The sequence below is a fragment of the Rattus norvegicus genome, chromosome 11 (assembly GCF_036323735.1).
Source record: "Rattus norvegicus strain BN/NHsdMcwi chromosome 11, GRCr8, whole genome shotgun sequence".
Classification (NCBI taxonomy): Eukaryota; Metazoa; Chordata; class Mammalia; order Rodentia; family Muridae; genus Rattus; species Rattus norvegicus.
In genome coordinates, this window is record NC_086029.1 from 70995147 (window position 1) to 71013749 (window position 18603).

Sequence of the window (18603 nt, forward strand, 5' to 3'; positions counted from 1 at the left end):
GTGATAGTTTGAACATTCCTATCCGAAAACATGGAAGTCTTGATGCCACCATCTGAACATTTCTATTCCAAAATATGTAAACCTAATCCTTCAATCTATAAATACATTTTATATGGTTGAAGGTGAGAGACTGAGGAGTTATTCCACGGAGATGTTTCCTTGAATTTTGTAGATGGGCACTAAATGCAACCATATAAATCCCATGCATTCTTAACGGAAGGAGGTGAGGAGGGCAAGTCAGTGTGACCGTAAAACCAGATATTGGCCCAATGGGTGATATGGCCACAACCAAGGAATATTTCAGTCAGCAGAACTAGGAAAAAATATCTCCTATAGTTTCCAGAAATAATGTATCACTGCCCTCACCTGGACCCTTGGTGCTGACATTAAACTTGTAGACTGCAGATTGGAGAATAAATGACCTACATCGTGATGAAGGTAGTAGCTTACTACAGTAGGAAAGGAACACAGGCGGTAACTGTTTCCGAACCATGTTAATCCGAATCCCTAAAGTCGTCCAAACCTCAGCTGACCACACTGTGAACATCAGGGTGCCAAAACCAGAGCAACCCAAGGTTGAGAAGTAACATGACAGGGCAACAAGAGCGCCAGAGGCATTTAACAAGATTACAAAGGCTGAGAATGCAAAGGAGTTGACTTTCTAAGGCTAGTGTGAATATTTCATCAAGTAAGACAATTCATTTATATTTTCTCTTAAACTGGTCATTTATATGTAAGATATATTTCCACCCATTTCCCAGATTCAATTGTCAATTAATGAACTTTAGTGAAAAGGTTTACATGTGTATGGGTATCCTGCTAGCATGTATGTCTGTGTACTATGTGTATGCCAGGTACCCAAGAAGGCCAAAAGAGGGCATCAGATTCCCTTGGCTGCCTTGGCTGAAGTTACAGGTAGTTACGAGCCACCATGCACGTGCTAGGAATTGAACTCTGGAAGAAGAGCCAGCATTCTTCACTGGTGAGCTCTCTCCAGCCACACACAATTATATTGTTAAAAAAAAATACTATTCTATAAAACTGAAGGTCTTCTGACTATACTTCTAGTTACTTCCTTTAGCTGATCAAAAGAAAATCTATTTTTAATGTTTTGTAGAACATAATTCATATCTGAAACTCAATTTTCCTGTTCATGGGATATAGTACAAATATTAATACATACACAGAGGACATGAAAAACCGGGGTAATCAATATTTGAACCCAAACTTTAACTTGTACATGTGTGTTTTAGGATCCACTGAATCCTCTCTGGATCTTTATGAAGCTATATAAAGAACTGTTAAATATAACAGATAATTATTCTTTATATGACTTCAGCATCCATTATTTCATCTGACGTCACTTCCTTTCTCTTTCCCCTTCTACGAAAGCAACAGGTTTTTTTTTTTTGTTTGTTTGTTTTTTCTTGCTTTTTGTTTGTTTGTGAGTTTGTTTTCACTTATGGGTTAGAACATGCTCTATTTGTCTGTCTGGGCCTGGCTTACTTTACTTAACATTGTATCCTAAATTCAGCAATGCTTAGATGTGTTAAAACACTAAAGCTTGTTAAGAAAATACAGCAGCAGAATGACTGCTGTACAACTACACCACTTAGAATATCACTTTCCCTAGATTAGAATTTAAAATCTGTTACAGTTGCAGCAACAAACAGCTCAAGCAAGTACAGGAGAGATGGCTGAGCAAGAAAGGAAAGTGCTTGCTGCCCAATCATACATTCAGATCTGTAGAAGCCAGTGAATGTGGGTTATTGACGGGGCCAATTTGTAACTCCATTATGCAGCAATAGGAGGCAGAGTCCCTGGCTATCTGGCTATGTACAGCACTATGTAACACACTGAAATGGTATGCTCCATGTTCAGTGACAGAGTCTGTTTCAAATATGTAGGGTTAAGAGGGACTGAGGACATTTACTATCAACACTGGAGACTTCACACATAGGTGACAGACGTTTATGTTCATCTGCACATACACCTATGAACATGCACATAGGCACATACAGATAGATGATAGATGATAGATAGATAGATAGATAGACAGACAGATAGATAGATGATAGATAGATAGATAGATAGATAGATAGATAGATAGACAGATAGATAGATAATAGATAGATACACACACACAGAGACCCCACATAAGCCAAAAAGAAAAAGAAAAAAGGAAGACACTCAAATTCCCATGATTCCTTTGAGGTACAGGGCATTTCAACAACCAAATCATTAATCTTTGAAACAACAAAACAGTGAACACAGACTACTAGGGCAAATGAAGGAATCATGCTGTAGCAAGTTTACAAGGCTGTAAGTCATTCAACAAATAAGAAAAATGGAGAAAATCAGTAAGAAATGCTGACTGTATGTTGGATAATTTGAAAAGCAACAAATAGATAAAATCCAATAGTTAGAGATAACTGTCTGATTACTGGGCATAAGGAAGAACATTATTTATTTATTTACTACCTTCCTCTTATTAACAGAGTACACTGTGTTAGACATACTATTTCCCATTACATTTAAAAACAAATAATAAATGGTTATTTTTAATAAAAAATTGACTTATGATTATTGTACCCAAAGACAGATGTCTGCAGGCGGTAAATACTGTTCTGGTCTTTCTCTCATGCACCTTCTCTTGAGGAAGCGTGAATAATACGAATTCCCCAGTGTCTCCTTTACCATTTCCTATTACTATCAGATCCACTCAGGGCAGTTCAAGGGTCAGGACTGCAGAGGCATTTCCAGTTCCACCGGTGCTGTGCAAAGCAGTCTATGTAAATTCCATCTTCACCCTCGCTGTGCACCATGACTTCAGTTACTCTTAGCACTACAAGCACTTTGCTATTAGTAGGATGCAATATACCTACTTTGGGTATAAATATCATGGCGGTTTTGACAGTAATACGCAAGGGGGACTTGTTAATACTTCCATTCATCATCATAACCCTCTGTCAACTTCCTTGAGGGCAGCAGACACTGTTCTTCCTTTACTTACTTTCCCTTAGCTCTGTTATACCCAGGATGTGTTGAGAGAAACTAGCTGACACAGAAGGCACAGGATGTCCTGATTATTTAGATTTGCAATTCTTAACTACAGTTTTGGATGCTGAAGAGACGGCATTTTGAAACCTATCCTAATATAATAGTTGCTTAGCTCCTTCGGCGTAAGTCTGGATCCTAGAGTACCTATACTGTTCATGGGCAATATAGGAGGGAGAATTTCGTGGCATAGATTTGCTTGGGTTGGGGGTGAGTGAAGAGCCCAGATTTTAGAAGAAAAAGACAATTTGGATTTCCTGTAAATGAATAAGAAGTTACCCTAAGCATCTTAGCCGGTGAGTTTCTAAGACATGAAGTCGTCAAAGCCTTAGGCGACCAGCTACTTTGTCCAAGTTTCTAATCAACATTTCTTGATTATGAGCTGACATCTTCAAAGTGGACAGATTTATAGAATCCCCCCCTTAGTATAGACACATTAGACATTTAAAAAAACACAGTTAATTTCTTTTTTGGAAGCAACTTAGTGAATTTCAAAATAAAAGTCTGTAAAAAAATACAGGTGGAACTGAATTACTTGATAAAAATGTTCTACACCAATGGCTGTTTTTGCTGTGCCTTGCTTACAGATTACCACACACTTTTTCTTAATAAAATGGAACTCCATCAGACATATAGACAAAATTTACCCAGGGATTTATGATCAGCTAATCCAATCCCTCACTGTAAAAATTAAGAGACAATACGTGAGCAGGTAAGTAAAGGCTGCTTTAAGATTTTCATTGCGATAAAATGTCTACACATGAAGAATAAAGGAGAAAAACGGAATTAACAAAAAGAATATTGGGGAGGGAGAGAGGAACATACAATGGCTCTAAGCAGAAACACATCCTCTGATCTGCATCCTGGCTCTTCTAGACAAGTTAGTATCAACTATTTCAAACAATTATTGATAGTCTAAACATGCAGGTAGCTTAGACAGGTGTATATCACCTTAAAAACCATGCACTCTCTATATTTATGATATGGTAATTGTCCATTTGTTTATATTAAATATGAACTATTATTTCCTGTAAATTGTATAAAGAGAAATGGGATGATGAATATTTAAATATTTAAATCTGCTTTAAATGAAGTTTATCTCTAAAAACAGAAAACATAAAGGCACTGGAGAAATCATGTAAACATAAATTGTAGTTTAGAGACTTGGTAATAAGGACTATGTGTATTGTTTTAAAGCTCTTAGATCATACTTCCAAGGAGCTAAATCTTGACTTTTTCGCATATTTCAATCCTGGATATGTTCCACCTTTCGGAACTGACGAGCTGGCCTCATACTGCTCTTGCTGTGGATTTGAGTTTGGTTCCCTGCACTACGACTGTTGGAATCCCAGCTTCAAGGGTATCTCATGCTTCTGACCAACTCAGGCAACCACACGTACACACTAACACACAGATGCATAAACACATGCAAGTAATAAAAATGATCTTGCAAAGGTTTTCCTCAGTGGCCCTCAGTTTACCCAGCCGAAGAGTTAATGTGAAGACAGTAGATGCAATTGCCCATACAACTCTCTTAGAGCAGGGCCCGGCACACAGAAATCAACAAAGTTATCCATCACCACTGGTATAGACAAGACTGTTCACTATTTCAGAAGGAAAATTTTGTAAATTTAAAAGACTTTTGAAAAACTGTCTTCCAATATACTTTCAAATTAATTTTTGCTAATATTCTGTCATAGTAAAATAATAAAAGGATGTGAGAAATAGGTCTGGTTTGGCTTGCTTATAGATTTGTGTCTCAGATCGTTATCATTTTAAACTGTACTTGTGAGCGCACAACTCTAATTCAAGATCCAGAAATGGGCCAACAGAATGGGTCAACAGAGTGAGTTCAAGGGCAGCATGAGGTATCTATAACAAGACATTGTCACTGTCTCAGAAGAAGAGAAGGAGGAGGATAACAAAGTGGAGGAGGAGGAAGTGAGAAAGAGGAAAACAAAAACAAACTAGAAAAAAATCAAGCACCAAATGGGAATAAGCTAAAATGCTAGTCAATTCTGGCCTAAAGCAACTAGAGATGTCTTCTAACAGGCACGAAGACTGCTATGTCCATAATTCAAACTGGCATACACTATGGACACTATCTCAACGCAAAACAAGACAAAGAGGAAAACTTGGAAACATCTGTATTAACACTTCATTTAGAGAACATGAGGGAATACTCACAGAGGAAAATGAAGGTTCTGACCCGAGCAAAGCAAAGGGTGACTGACATGCCCCCACCCAGTATCTTAGCCACTGACCCACTGCTATGCAAGCATTTGTCTACAGGGTTCTTTTGTCCTGTTATCTAGAGATCTACCTGGGAACAAAAAATCCTCCCATTAATTATTATTCAATAAATTGTTCCGGAGAATGCATTGTATGAATACCTGAACTAGTTAATTAATAACAGTGGCTACATTAGAAATGCTATCAGCAATGCTCAAAAGAACAGTAGCTAAGAGTCTTAAAGGCGTGCCTATTCAATTGCAAACAGAGTTGCAGTTGAACTGACTATATGGTAGCATTGGGAATGGCTTTCTCATCTTGGAGCTTGGGATAAGTACTCTTTAAGTAGATAGATGGATAGATAGATAGATAGATAGATAGATAGATAGATAGATAGATAGACAGACAGACAGACAGACAGATAGACAAGGAATAGATATGTATATATACATATATATATATATAATTTAAAACGTGCAAGTTATTTTCTTTCAACAATTTTCTGTTTTAATGCACCAATATTTATCTAGAATGGTATTTTGCAAAGCACGGGAACAAAGTGCAGTGTGGGACAGATATAACTAAATAAACCACTGAAAACTCTGAAAGCAAATTTAGTCCAAAGAGTCCTCAATAATGTGTTGTGGGAGATCATTAGGAAAGAAGCAATTACTCATAGCTGGGGGAATGAAGGTAATTTTAGTAGAAGGCAATATCTGAGCAAGGTCTTGATGCAAATACTTTATCTCCGTGAAAACAGCATTATACCCTTAATGTGAAAATTGGCTGATATGCAGAGATAAGTGGAAAGATCTGTGGATGGGTGACATACACATCAAAGGCATGCCCTCTCCTGATATATTTGAAAGGCCTACTATTAGTTGATGCATATGGCCCTGTAATAACACTCAGTACAATAAATAAAATAATAATTCCCCTACAAATTCATTCATTTGTGAATATTTGTGCATTCATTCTTTCAAACTCATGTGAGACCTCTTCAGTGTGAGATTCGGAACTGTGCTGAGTACAGTGGATACCACAGTGATCAAGACAGAATAGACTCTCTGCTCAAGAAAGTATACAATCTAATTAGTAATTCCACAGTGATAAAATTATGTTAAGTGAAGTACTTGACGTTATGAGAACAAATAATTGTAACCTATTTATTCTTAAAACTGTTGTACAAGTATAGCAGAACTACACTTACACAGAAATAAAGTGCTAGTGGCATATGTTGACCTTAAATGTCTTCTGATCCATTCTTGTTTATCCAGAGAGCAGTCTGGTGCATAGGGGGTCATTTTTCCTATCTGCTATTAAATTTTGCTTTTTAAACTACATATTTAATTCTGGATGTATCAAAAACAAATACATTTTGTTAATTCCTTTTAAAGTAAACATCACCACATCTTTTCCTGTCCCAGCATTTCTTTTTATATTAGTATACACTTTTATTATAAATGACAGTAAGCTAGGGAAGATGATGTGCTAAACATGTTTTATAAAACAGGAGTGTTTTGCGAGATTAAATCTACAGGTCTAAGAAGAGTAAAATCTTGTTTGGACCAGTAAATTGAGCAAACACAGGAGAGGAGTCACACAGGAAGCAATTATAGGCAACACCAATTCCTGCCATTTTAATAAGTCAAGGTTAGAGATGGTTCTTTAGTTGTGACACTTTTGAAAATTCAAGTTATATCCTATGGCCTTTCACAATCATGTTTCTAGAAATTGTCAGTCACACAGTTGATCTTTTTGGCAACTAGACTTCTATATTTTATTACAACAGAAAATAGGTTTTCCCTTATTCTAACTCTTAGGGGAAAATAGAATGGTGAGGGCCCTTTTCCAAACATAAAAATGACTTGCCGAAAGACTATCAAGTCAGTGGACCAAGGGACCCAGTGTTTTGGGCCTTGCCTCACTGGCTTCCATGTAGGACAGCATGACAGTTTTGTAACTTGACAAGAAGATAGCAGTAATTTTGAAAAATGTGCTTTGTGCAAGACTGAAATGAATGGAAACACAAAATTTCATTATAGCATGAAATACCATAAAATTAGAACCTTAATCATTAAAAAAATATGTTATCAGTCCAAGTGGCTTTATATGTTATTAGAAGGTCCTCTGGGTAGAAGGTTGAGAGACCCACCAGGGTTTTACTCTAACCTGCAAGATTTGGGGCTGGTTATTCTGGAGGTTGTCTTGTATGTGTTCTGTTTATAAACTTTCCCATCAACATTAGGAATTACAAGTGCAATTTAAAAGTATAAAATATCTTTCCATTATATTATAGAGAAGGTAAAAGGGGATGAACAAACCACACTTAAAAATGATAATAAAGATAAATACCAATTTTCTTGCATGTGATGAAATACGTTGGGCTTCTACCCACTTGTACAAATCAGGAGAGTTTTGGTCTCTTTAGTACAGCATATCAGTTAAACACACTAACGCTAAGTATGGCAGTAGGTAACAATTATTGCAACAATAATCATGTGTAAGGTACTGTAAAAATCATTTCATATATGACCTCTTCACTTCTCACAATAATATTATTGGTTAAGAAGCTAAGGAAAAGAGAAGCTAACTTACTCACAAGACAAACAAAACAACAGAAGAAGGCATGTGCACTCTGAACTTGGGTAAGCAATGGGATCTCTATCTCCAAAGCATCATTTAGCTTCCCCAGGCTTTGCATTCCTTCTCTATTAGGGATTGGCAAATATTTTCTATCAAAGAAAACACAATAAATATCACATACTTTGTATACAGAAAGAAAAGTTAGAGATGTTACAGTTTGTGAGTGTGTACATTACCAGAGAGAAAACAAATTACATGATTTGTTTTATTAATAAAATTTGAAATACAATAAAAATTACATCTTGGCAATACAGGGTTACTGATAAGGGGCATGGGAAAGATAATACTTTGATAAATCAAAGGAAAGACAGTCCCTGTCACCATACAGACTGCAAATATTCAACATGAAGCCATTCTTTGTCCACAAGATTAACAACTGAGATTAATACTTTCTAATCTCCTGATCTAGAAATCAAAGCTGGAGTAGTGGGTGACGTCTGAGAATTCACACATCCCAGGGACTTGACAAGGCTGTCTGACTTTCCCAGCACTGTAATCTTGACTGGCCACTGTTGGGGTAGATGGAAAGGAGTGGCCATCACAAACCCTATGTTCCACATATTCTATGTTAACGACAGCAGCACACATTGTATTTTGTAAATTATTTTCTCAGAATGTTTTAGATTTTCTTGCAGTTCCACGGGCCCCTAAACTACCATGAAGAGGAAAAATCTTTATACTGCGAAGGCGTTAGATGGCCTGTCCAATGCAGAGAGAACCAGAAAGACAGGGAAAGAAAGCAAGGGTTTACAGAAGAGGGTTCCCATAGAGGAGTGTACTTTTCATTTAATTTTATAGTCTATCCTAATATTTCATACCTTAAACTAATAGCAACATAAAACTAAGGTGAATTTGTGAAATTCTCTTTTATATTGCCTTATTATTGTTGTTGTTCTTATTACTACTAAAACCCCTATGGCTACTTATGAGAGTTTGTCAAGTGGCTTGTAGAATAGCTAATAATCTCCTCCAAGAGGAGAGAACAAGAAGCTTAGGGCACATGCAGACTTCCTTTTCTAATATCAAAGAAGCAGTTTTCTTACTCTTACTTGAACAAAAATGTTAAACTGTCTACTTTATCAGTTCTAACACTCAACCTCTTATATCCATTATACTTAACACCCAACAGCGTAGTTACTCAGTGAGGTAAAGTACAGTTGAACACACCTATACGTTAAGGCCGCAGACAATCCCCTAACAAGTCTGATGAGGTCATAGAAATTATGGGTGAAAAGGGGCCTATTCCAGTCAGAGTTAAAGAGCTGAGAAATAACATTAGAGGATTACTTGATAGTGCTAAGTAAGACTTGTCCTAGAAAAACTGTTATGTGTCTAAAAACTGTGCCTTTTTCTAAGTTTTATTTTATATTTTCTTAAAAAGTCATACTTCAGTTTTCAAGTTAAGAGCAAATCAGAAGATCAATTGAGAGTATGAAATATGTATTATGAAGAAATGATTCCTTTTAGTTTTTCCAAAATAAACTTTCAAATGTTTTCATGAATTCATATATCATTAATATTTCTTATTCAAAATTATTAAGGGACTGTTCATAATTACTAGAAAAATTTGATCAAAACCACAATGAGCTATCACTTCATACATAAAGAATGAATAGATATCCTTAAGAGAAAGATAAATTCTGGGCAGTTCATAAGAAAGGGGAGCTTTTATATACCCTTGGTAGAAATGGAAAGTGACACCGCCATCACAGAAGAAAATATAGAAGTTTCTTGAAAAATTAAAAGTAGAATTTCTATGGTATTCAGAAATCCCACTTTTAAGTATGTATACATTTAGAATATGTATGCAATGACCTAAGCATATATCATTATAACAGAAATGTATCCAATATTTAAAGATCTAAGATAAGAAAATAATTAGTGGTCATACACAAACATAACATTGTGTGGCATGTATCTCATAACACATATATAAAATTCAAGGAGATATTATTTAGGTTTATGGAAGTAGAAATCCCCCCGAAACCAGAATATAGTTGCTAGAGTTCGGAACAGACCAAAATGTATGAAGTTACTCTTATAAGATGAATAAAATATGGAGACCTATTGCACAGACTGGTAACTATTATGAATAACACTGGATGCTATATAGTAAATTTGCTTAATGACTTATCTGTTCTTAACATATACACATCACAAGGGAGTTACTATATGGTGTGATAGATGTGTAAAGTTGATTGATTTTGGTACATTTAACAATATATTTATATACAAAAATATTACAATGTATATCTTTAGATACATGGTGGGTTTTTTTTGTCAATTAAATTTCAACAGACAAAAAAAAAAAAAAAACCTGAGAACTTTCCCCAAACACCAAGTTTTTAAAAAGAAAGAAAGAAAAGAAACTGAAAAAAAGAAGTGTATAATCGCACAGCCTAAACAGCTCTCCTGCCCTGCACTCTTCCTGTCACCCCTGTAGGCAATCTCTCCTGTGCTCTCCCCAAACCTTGTAGACGACTGCACTACTGAGACCATGGTTTGTAACAAACCAAAAGAAAAAAATCCACTAGTTTTCATACAAAAATATGTATGTGAAAATTTGTAGTGGTTCTATTCATAACTGCTCCAAATGGAGAACTGCGACTGCTGTTCTCGAATGCTTGGATAAATATTTTGAGGTCTATCCTAACAGGGAAATGCTGCTCAGCAATCGGAAGGACGGGAACTGCTGACGTGTTTGACAATATGCTGAGTAAGTAAGCCTTTTCATGCTGGACTACACGTGCATAACAATTCTCATAATGGCAAACCCACAGTGATAAGAAAAGACCTGTAGGTCTCGGGGTCAGTGGGGGAGCAGATATGGAGATGAGCTTGAAGCTCTTTGGGGTAAAACAACCTGTGTACCCTGATAGCCATGGTGCTTACTTTGTGAATAAACACACAGAATTTCAAAGATTATATTAAATTAGGTGATTACTAAACGATTTCTAGAGTGAACATGCATATTAAACATCTTGAGGAAACAAAAGGATCGGTTGATACCGTATTGAAGAAATATGAGCTTCAACGTGATCATGGGTCTCCCCAGCAATCAGATCAGCTGTAAGACAGAAAACAGCTGGACAGAGGGCCTCCATGCATCTCTCACCAGCTGAAAAGAAGTCTGCCTCTTTAAACTCTAGTCTCTCAACATTTGTTACAGCCACTACTGCTTGTGAACCACGGATCATACCAAGGTTGTAGTTCCTAAATACACCAGTCTCAGGAACAAAGTAAAGACTGCTCCTCAAGCTAATGAATTACTATAAACCTTAACTCTTTTATTGCTTCTCCAGAGTATACAGCCTAGTTGTACTTCTACACTATGCAGTCAGACTTCACTTTCATTAAAATTTCTCAAAAAACTCAAATGTATTTCCCGTATGGTTAAAAAAAGGTAACATAACCTAAAACTTGCTAACTTAACTGTGTTTAGTTCAGTGCAGTGCCATTAAGTTTATTCCCATTGTTATGTAACCACCACAAATATTCATGTACAGGTTTTTAAACTTTCCCGAAAGAAATCTGTGACCATATGGAAATATCCTTTCTCCATTCCCAGTTGTCAGAAAACCCATTCTACCTCTCCTTGCTATTAAATGTGGGCATGTTGCTTGCCATGTGCATGGACTCATCTATACCTGCCCTTGCCTGGCTGGCTCACATACTGCACGTTTACTTAGTATGTTGTTTCTACTTTTCAGCCATGGTATAGCATACAGGAGAATTTCATTTCTGTTTAAAACTGAATGATATCACACTCTGCTTATCCATTTGTCCACACATGGAACCTTGGGTTGCTTCTAACTTTTGACTATCAAGTGCATTAACTAAATTTAAGGCACACTTTAGGAAGACTTTTCAATTACAATAGCTTAAGAGGATGACTTACTTTTTTATTGGCTAATTTTATTTACATTTCAAATGTTATTCCCTTTCCCAGTTTCCTGTCCATAAGCTCCCTATCACATCCCCCACTCCTTCTTCTATAAAGGTGTTCACCCTCCCCAACAACCTCCTTCCTGCCCCTCCCTCTGATGACATTCCCCTACACTGGGGGTTCCAGACCTTGGCAGGACCAAGGGCTTCTCCTTCCATTGATGCTCAACAAGGCCAGAGGATGACTTCTTATGTTCGGTCAATCACATTTCCCAACTAATTATTTCAGTAATAGTAACTTCTATGTTGATTACATGTTCTAGCTGGTCATTAGCTAAGTGTGTTGGTGTGCACATCACATGAGTATTGATGTAAGGATACATAAAAATCTACTATTTATAGTGCAAATGAAACATACTAGTCTCTGGGGCAATAACAAGTCAGTACTCTGAGAGATCTTTTTCTTTTATGTAGATATATATATTAAATTTGAATTAACTGAATTTTAAATCAGAATTTACTTCCTCCAAAGGCCTATCATACAGCTAGACTCTATCGCACCTGGTCAATTCAAATAGAATATCTGGGTGTGGTGAACAGATTTACTTTGTCCATGTGGTAGTTGTAGGCATCTATCAGTTTTACTTCTACTTAAGGTTCAAAAATATTTCAGAATGGTCCTGGGGTCTTTGCCCTTTATCCCTCTGTTTCTGGCATCTAGAGTGTTGCATCATTTGTTATCAATTCTATAAGCCTTTTGATATAATACAGACCTAAACACTGTTGGAAAACACTAACACCTCAGATCATAAAGAAATGAAAGCTGTGAAGATAATTGCTGTAACTACTTTGTGTATGTGTTGAACTGCACGTTCTCACTTTAGAGAATTTAGACTCTTTCTTATTAACATATCTTCAGAAATATGAACTTATCCAAACACCCTTTTTGGTCTTACCAAGATAGTATATACAGAAAGGAAGCAATAAAAACATGATGTATACTCTTGCCTGAATAAGTCTTCTCAACTGAAAGAACACTGCAGACAATGGTAGCTTTAGGTAAGCTAGCAAGTTCAGACACTTCCCCTAGCGTTTTAGGTGACACAATTGTCATAGCCTAGACTTTCCCTCAACTGGCAATGGGTTACTTCTGAGCCACTGTCATCTCTACTGAAAGGGATGACAACTAGCTGTCTAGAACCAAGAGGATCTACTTACAGGAGGATGCCTGTAGGACCACAGGGTATCCATATCTGCACACCCAAAGTCCTCTACCTGTCCCTGCACTCTGTCATTTTCTTATCTGGAAAAAGGGATGCCTTCCTCTCTAATCCTTCTCCTGTCCTTCTGTTTCCTTCTTCCAGCTCCCTTTCTCCTCTTTCTCCCCCTTAAAAAACCAAACATAATTTGCCATATCATGGAAATTAAGCCTATGTTTTCATCACCAGTTCTGGTCATTATGCTCTAATGTAAGATATCTATATATATATAGATATAGATATAGATATAGATATAGATATAGATATATAGATATATCATATCTATATATATGATAGATATATATCATATCTCACCTGCTTATACAAGTAGGTTATTATTGAAAGGAAGTAGAATGATATCTGTGACCCATCCTCATTCCGCAGAACTCTACATAATTAAATATGTCATTTGACCACTTCCCAAGATGATGGAAAGTAACCTCTCCAGACCAGGAAAATTCTCTTAAGACAACACTGTTCGGCAAGACTAAGTCAAATCTCCACACACTCCACTTTTCAACACAATTGAAATTGCTGCCTTTCAAGTAGTAACTGCCATGCTGATGTAGACAGTCTTATATTGTTGCTGTCCTGTATAGTTTGCTAGTATCAGTTGTTACTCATAACTTAGATGAGTCTAAGTTAACTTACTAAGCTGCCAGCCAGGGTTTACTTAAGCCCTGGACTTTCAAGATGCTGCTCTTACCAGTCCTAATTTACAAGAATTAAAACAAACAAAAATCCACAAAACTGATAGCACAATAATGTTATGCAAGTATGGATTACTGATCAGAAAATCAAATGCTACAATTTGGAAAAAGCATAGATATACTTAAGCAAATTTTTAATGATCAAATTAGTACATTTGCCACAAAGTAAAAGGCCTTGTAAAACATCAAGATCTTGTGATGCTAGATAACTGAAAGCAGTTAATTTATTTTCTTGAATGCCTTTGGAACAATGGTAAAAAAGGGTTTATAGCTCTAAGAATCTGCATGAGCAAAAGACCAGCTTCATTCTGCCTTCTGGTCTTATGACAATACATGTATCTAATATCTTAAAACTCTGCTGTGTCGGAGGGTCGGAAAGTTCATTCCTAATTGCTTCTCTTCAGAACTGAACAGGAGAGATAACCTGCCTTCCACTTACCAAAGTTTCCTTCCCTCTTTGAGAACAAAACTGGGCCAGAACCACATATTTACCAAAATATACAGTTGTAAAATTCTTTTGCATCATGAGGAACTTCACAATTTGGAATAAGTTTTGTTTTTTAATTTGAAATTGCTATACTTTCTGTTCTAGGGATACTAGTAATACCCTGAAAGAAAAGCTGAGATAAAAGACAGAGATTCCCTTCCTTCTGCAAAGCAGGAAGGGTGATTTTACAGGAGGCGCTGATGGGGAAGGGAAAGAATCTCTGGGTGTTTTCATGGACAATGAAAGGACAACTCCAGAGGTAAGGAAAGGGACAGCTCGGGGCCACGGAGCACCATAGATGGGATGTACATCTGATCTTTACATCCATTCTGATCGGGCGTCATTGCCCAATGACAATGGTTTTAGGAGAGATGCTGAAATCAAGAAATTCAAACAGGATCCTTGAAAACAAGTTCTTACAAGCAATGCTGTACAGTGATATATGGAATGAAATTCAGGATCATGGTTTCAGTGAGACACGGTGTCCTTTGTGTGTATGTGTTTCACTGTATGTGTCTGTTTGTGACTCTATGTGTGTGCTTGTGTGAGTATGTGTATATGTGTCCCTCAGGAAATCCTACTTTTAAAAATGCTTTTGCTTCCTTCCTTCCTCCCTCTAGCCTCCCGCTTTTCTCTTTTTTTCTGGCAGGGTCCAACTATGTATCCTCATCTGACTTCAAACTTACTGTCATATTGCCTCTAATTCCTAAGTTCTCAAATTCACCTCTCATGAAATACTAGAAAACAAGATTAAGTTTTAATTATCTTTCCGTGTTTATTTTTTTAAATTTTATAACATTTAACCTTACTCCCCACACACATATGCTATAAAGTTCATCCTGAGAAAGAAAACCTAATAAACCAAATTTTATTTTTAGAACATTTGAATTATTCCTTCATATTGGTTTAATCAGTTTACTTCTCATTGACTTCTAAAAGGTGTGTTTACATGGGGTACAGGTTAGAGGCATCATCTTTTATGATATGAATGGGGTGTTGAGTACAGACCACATAAAGCTCAAGAAGAAGGAAGACCAAAATGTAAATGCTTCAGTCCTTAGAAGGGGAAACAAAATGCTCACAGGAAGAAATATGGAGACAAAGTGCGGAGCAGAGACTGAAGGAAAGGCCATCCAGAGACTGCCCTACCTGGGGATCTACTCCATATATAGTCACCAAACCCAGACAATATTGCTGATGCCAAGAAGTGCATGGTGACAGGAGCCTGACACAGCTGTCTCTTGAGAAGTTTTGCCACAGCCTGACAAATATAGATGTGGATGCTCACAGTCAACCATTGGCCTGAGAAAGGGGCACCCAATGGAGGAGTTAGAGAAAGAACTGAAGGAGCTGAAGGGCTTTGCAACCCCATAGGAAGAACAACAATATCAACCAAACAGACCCCGCCAGAGACCACCAACCAATGAGTACACATGGAGGGACCTGTGGCTCTAGTCGCATATGTAGCAGAGGATGACTTTGTCTGGCATCAATGGGAGAAGAGGCCCTTGGTCCTGTGGAGGCTAATGCCCCAGTGTAGGGAAATTCCAGAGCGATGAGGTGGGAGGGAATGGGTGGGTGGGTGGAGGAACACCCTCACAGGAAGAGGGTGATGCGATAGGAGGTTGTCAGAGAGGAAACCAGGAAAGGGTATAACATTTGAAATATAAATAAAGAAAAGAAAAAAAATGTAGAGGTATAGCAAAAAGCCATTATGTTGCTTTGCAAACATAACATGATTCAGTTTTAAAGGCAATCTCTCAGCATTCCTTTTCTTAGGAAGTATAGGACAGAATGTGCTACAACTGTTATGAATACAGCAGGTATGCTGTCATTACATGTAGAAAACTAAACAGCATACCGAAGAGCCCTAGACATGAGTGGATTAACGAGCAAGTCAGGCAGGGTAGTGTACACTGGTAATCCTAGGAATTGGAACATTGAGGCAGGAGAATCAGGAGTTCAAGGTCAGCCTTGTCCACACACAGAATTGGAGGGCATCCTGTGACTACACTAGATCCTATCTCAAAAGCAGAAAGACAAACAAAGAAGTGGTCTCTATGTGTGACCATTGACTCAAGCTTTTACATGGATTTCTAAAGCTAATTTATCTGGGCATGATACTGTAATGTGACAAAATTCAATGTGACAGCTTTATACAGAAAGGATATACTTTGTAAATGCAACTTTACTTTCCTAGCATTTTTTTTCAATTTTTAAAGTCCCTTTTGACCATTATAAAAAATAACAAGTTGTGTGATCACATGAGCCGAGATGATACTAAAATGCAACAGGTAAAAATACCAAGTAACAGAGACCTACAAAGTTTGGATTTGTTCAGCCTGGAAGTGATACAAACTCACAGTTAGTAATTAACTATCTGGGGCTGGGTTTCTTCACTAGAGCATGGAAATGCTTCATTTTCTGATGAGTATTTGCAATGATGTGGTAGCAAGGACAACTTTTAAAAGGTATCCGGTACATTAAGTAAAGAGACTGAGAGCCACCTATGTTGGTCATATTTCTATTCATGGAGGATCCTGCAAGAAGTTGAAGGGGTTATGGTGGGGACTGTGATCATCTATTTGTGGTTTACATATGGTAACATAGCTAAGAATTAGGGCTCACATTTCCAGATTTTCCACTTGGCTATTGAGTATTTAATGAGATGGCTGTATAGTTAATTTTTTAACTGTGTAACTTGGATATGAATCCTAGGCCTGAATTTTGCTCATTTCCAAAATAAGAAGATGAGAAAAAAAATCTTAAGGTTCTTTGCTGCTGTAGTGTTTTCCCATTGGTGATGTCTTCTGACTGAATTATGACAGATAATTTTCATTTCTTTATATCATAACCTACTTTTGTATGGTTTAATATTAATATTTTCTCTATTTATTTCTTAATTGAAAAGGCTAATTTACAATATTATAAAAAAAAAAAACCCAGTCCCTCTGTTCGGGTTTAGTGACTTCCTAGGATACTAACATAACATGTTTTAAGACCATCTGATTTGTTCTTCAATTTAGAAATTTAGTATTGCTGTAGAAAGTAACAATTTTCAGGGCTTTCACTGCTTTTAGACCTCTGGTAATTGCATAAAATAAAATATACCACACTTGAATGTAAAGTTAAGGTTTAACAGGAAAAAATAGAGCCCAGGAGTAAAAGATATTGTTGACATATATTCTTTACTTATGTAAAGAACACTGTAAATTATTTAAAAAGTGGATTAACAAGCAACAGGGCTTTAATAATTATTAACTACAAAGGAAATGAGCTGGGCCTTATCTCGGAAGGCTGTCAGCATTCTCTGTTTATACATATGGGAAATGTGTCCAACCTTATGCATACATTTCAGGAGGTCCAGGCTGTCCTCAAACGCAGAAATAATGCTTCAGTGATGACTACAATTAGATTTACCTCACCAACCATCCTCTTGCATAAACAGTTCTCTTCATGGAGGGAATGTGTAATTTTGTAATTGTCTGTGTACTGAGTTGGTTTTTTATACCCTAAGAGGGTTGTAAATTCCGCTCAGATTCCTAGCCCATTTCTATATTCTTAACATCAAGTAGGGCTGAAAAATGAATTAATGATTCTGTTTTTGGAGATTTACCACATAGATTTCAAACCCCTTAATTACATGCCACAGGTGTTAATGAACATGTTTTGTTCACAGAAAGGACACAGTAAGTGTTAAGCTGTGGACAAGAGAGAGGTGTGAGGAGTTTTTGGATAACATATCAGGAGTTCTACTCTGACACTCTCAGGACATGATTTCTCCTCTGTATGCTACAGCTTCCGTGGATTTCTGCAAAAGCACAAGTGGTTCATTTGGTTGGGGGACAGCACAGAGGCATAGTTATTAACTTCTGCACAAAGTGATTTAGTCTTCTTTAAGGTAGCAGGTGAGGGCGTGAGTGTGGTAAAACAACCGAGAAACAAATTATGATAGGTCTAGGATTGGACTCTGGGTAAAAGTTGGACACTTCCCTCTTTGCATTGTGAAATTACAGGATTAATAAAGGGCATATGAAATAAATTAGCATAGTAACTAATTCACTTTAAATTACTTAATTTAATGTTAGTCCCCACATCCCAAAACTGTTCCCTATAGAAATGAACCCTGACTTCAGCAACATTTTAACACCATTCACACTGCTGGTAAGTCTAAATTCCATGTTCAGATCCATGGCTTTATCCTCAAGACTAGAAGCTGAATGACTATAGAAGTTTCTAGTGAACCATCTTTGTCAATCACCATAATGAATATTAAGTGAACCAATAAATTTGTCCATAAAGGCCATGGGGCACAACCAAGAGTATA

At 36.9% G+C, this 18603-nt stretch overlaps 1 protein-coding gene across 1 annotated transcript in view; it reads right to left on the reverse strand.

The window, feature by feature from the left end:
• Zbtb20 (zinc finger and BTB domain containing 20) overlaps positions 1–18603 on the reverse strand; it is a 739030-nt gene that overhangs the window by 437137 nt on the left and 283290 nt on the right.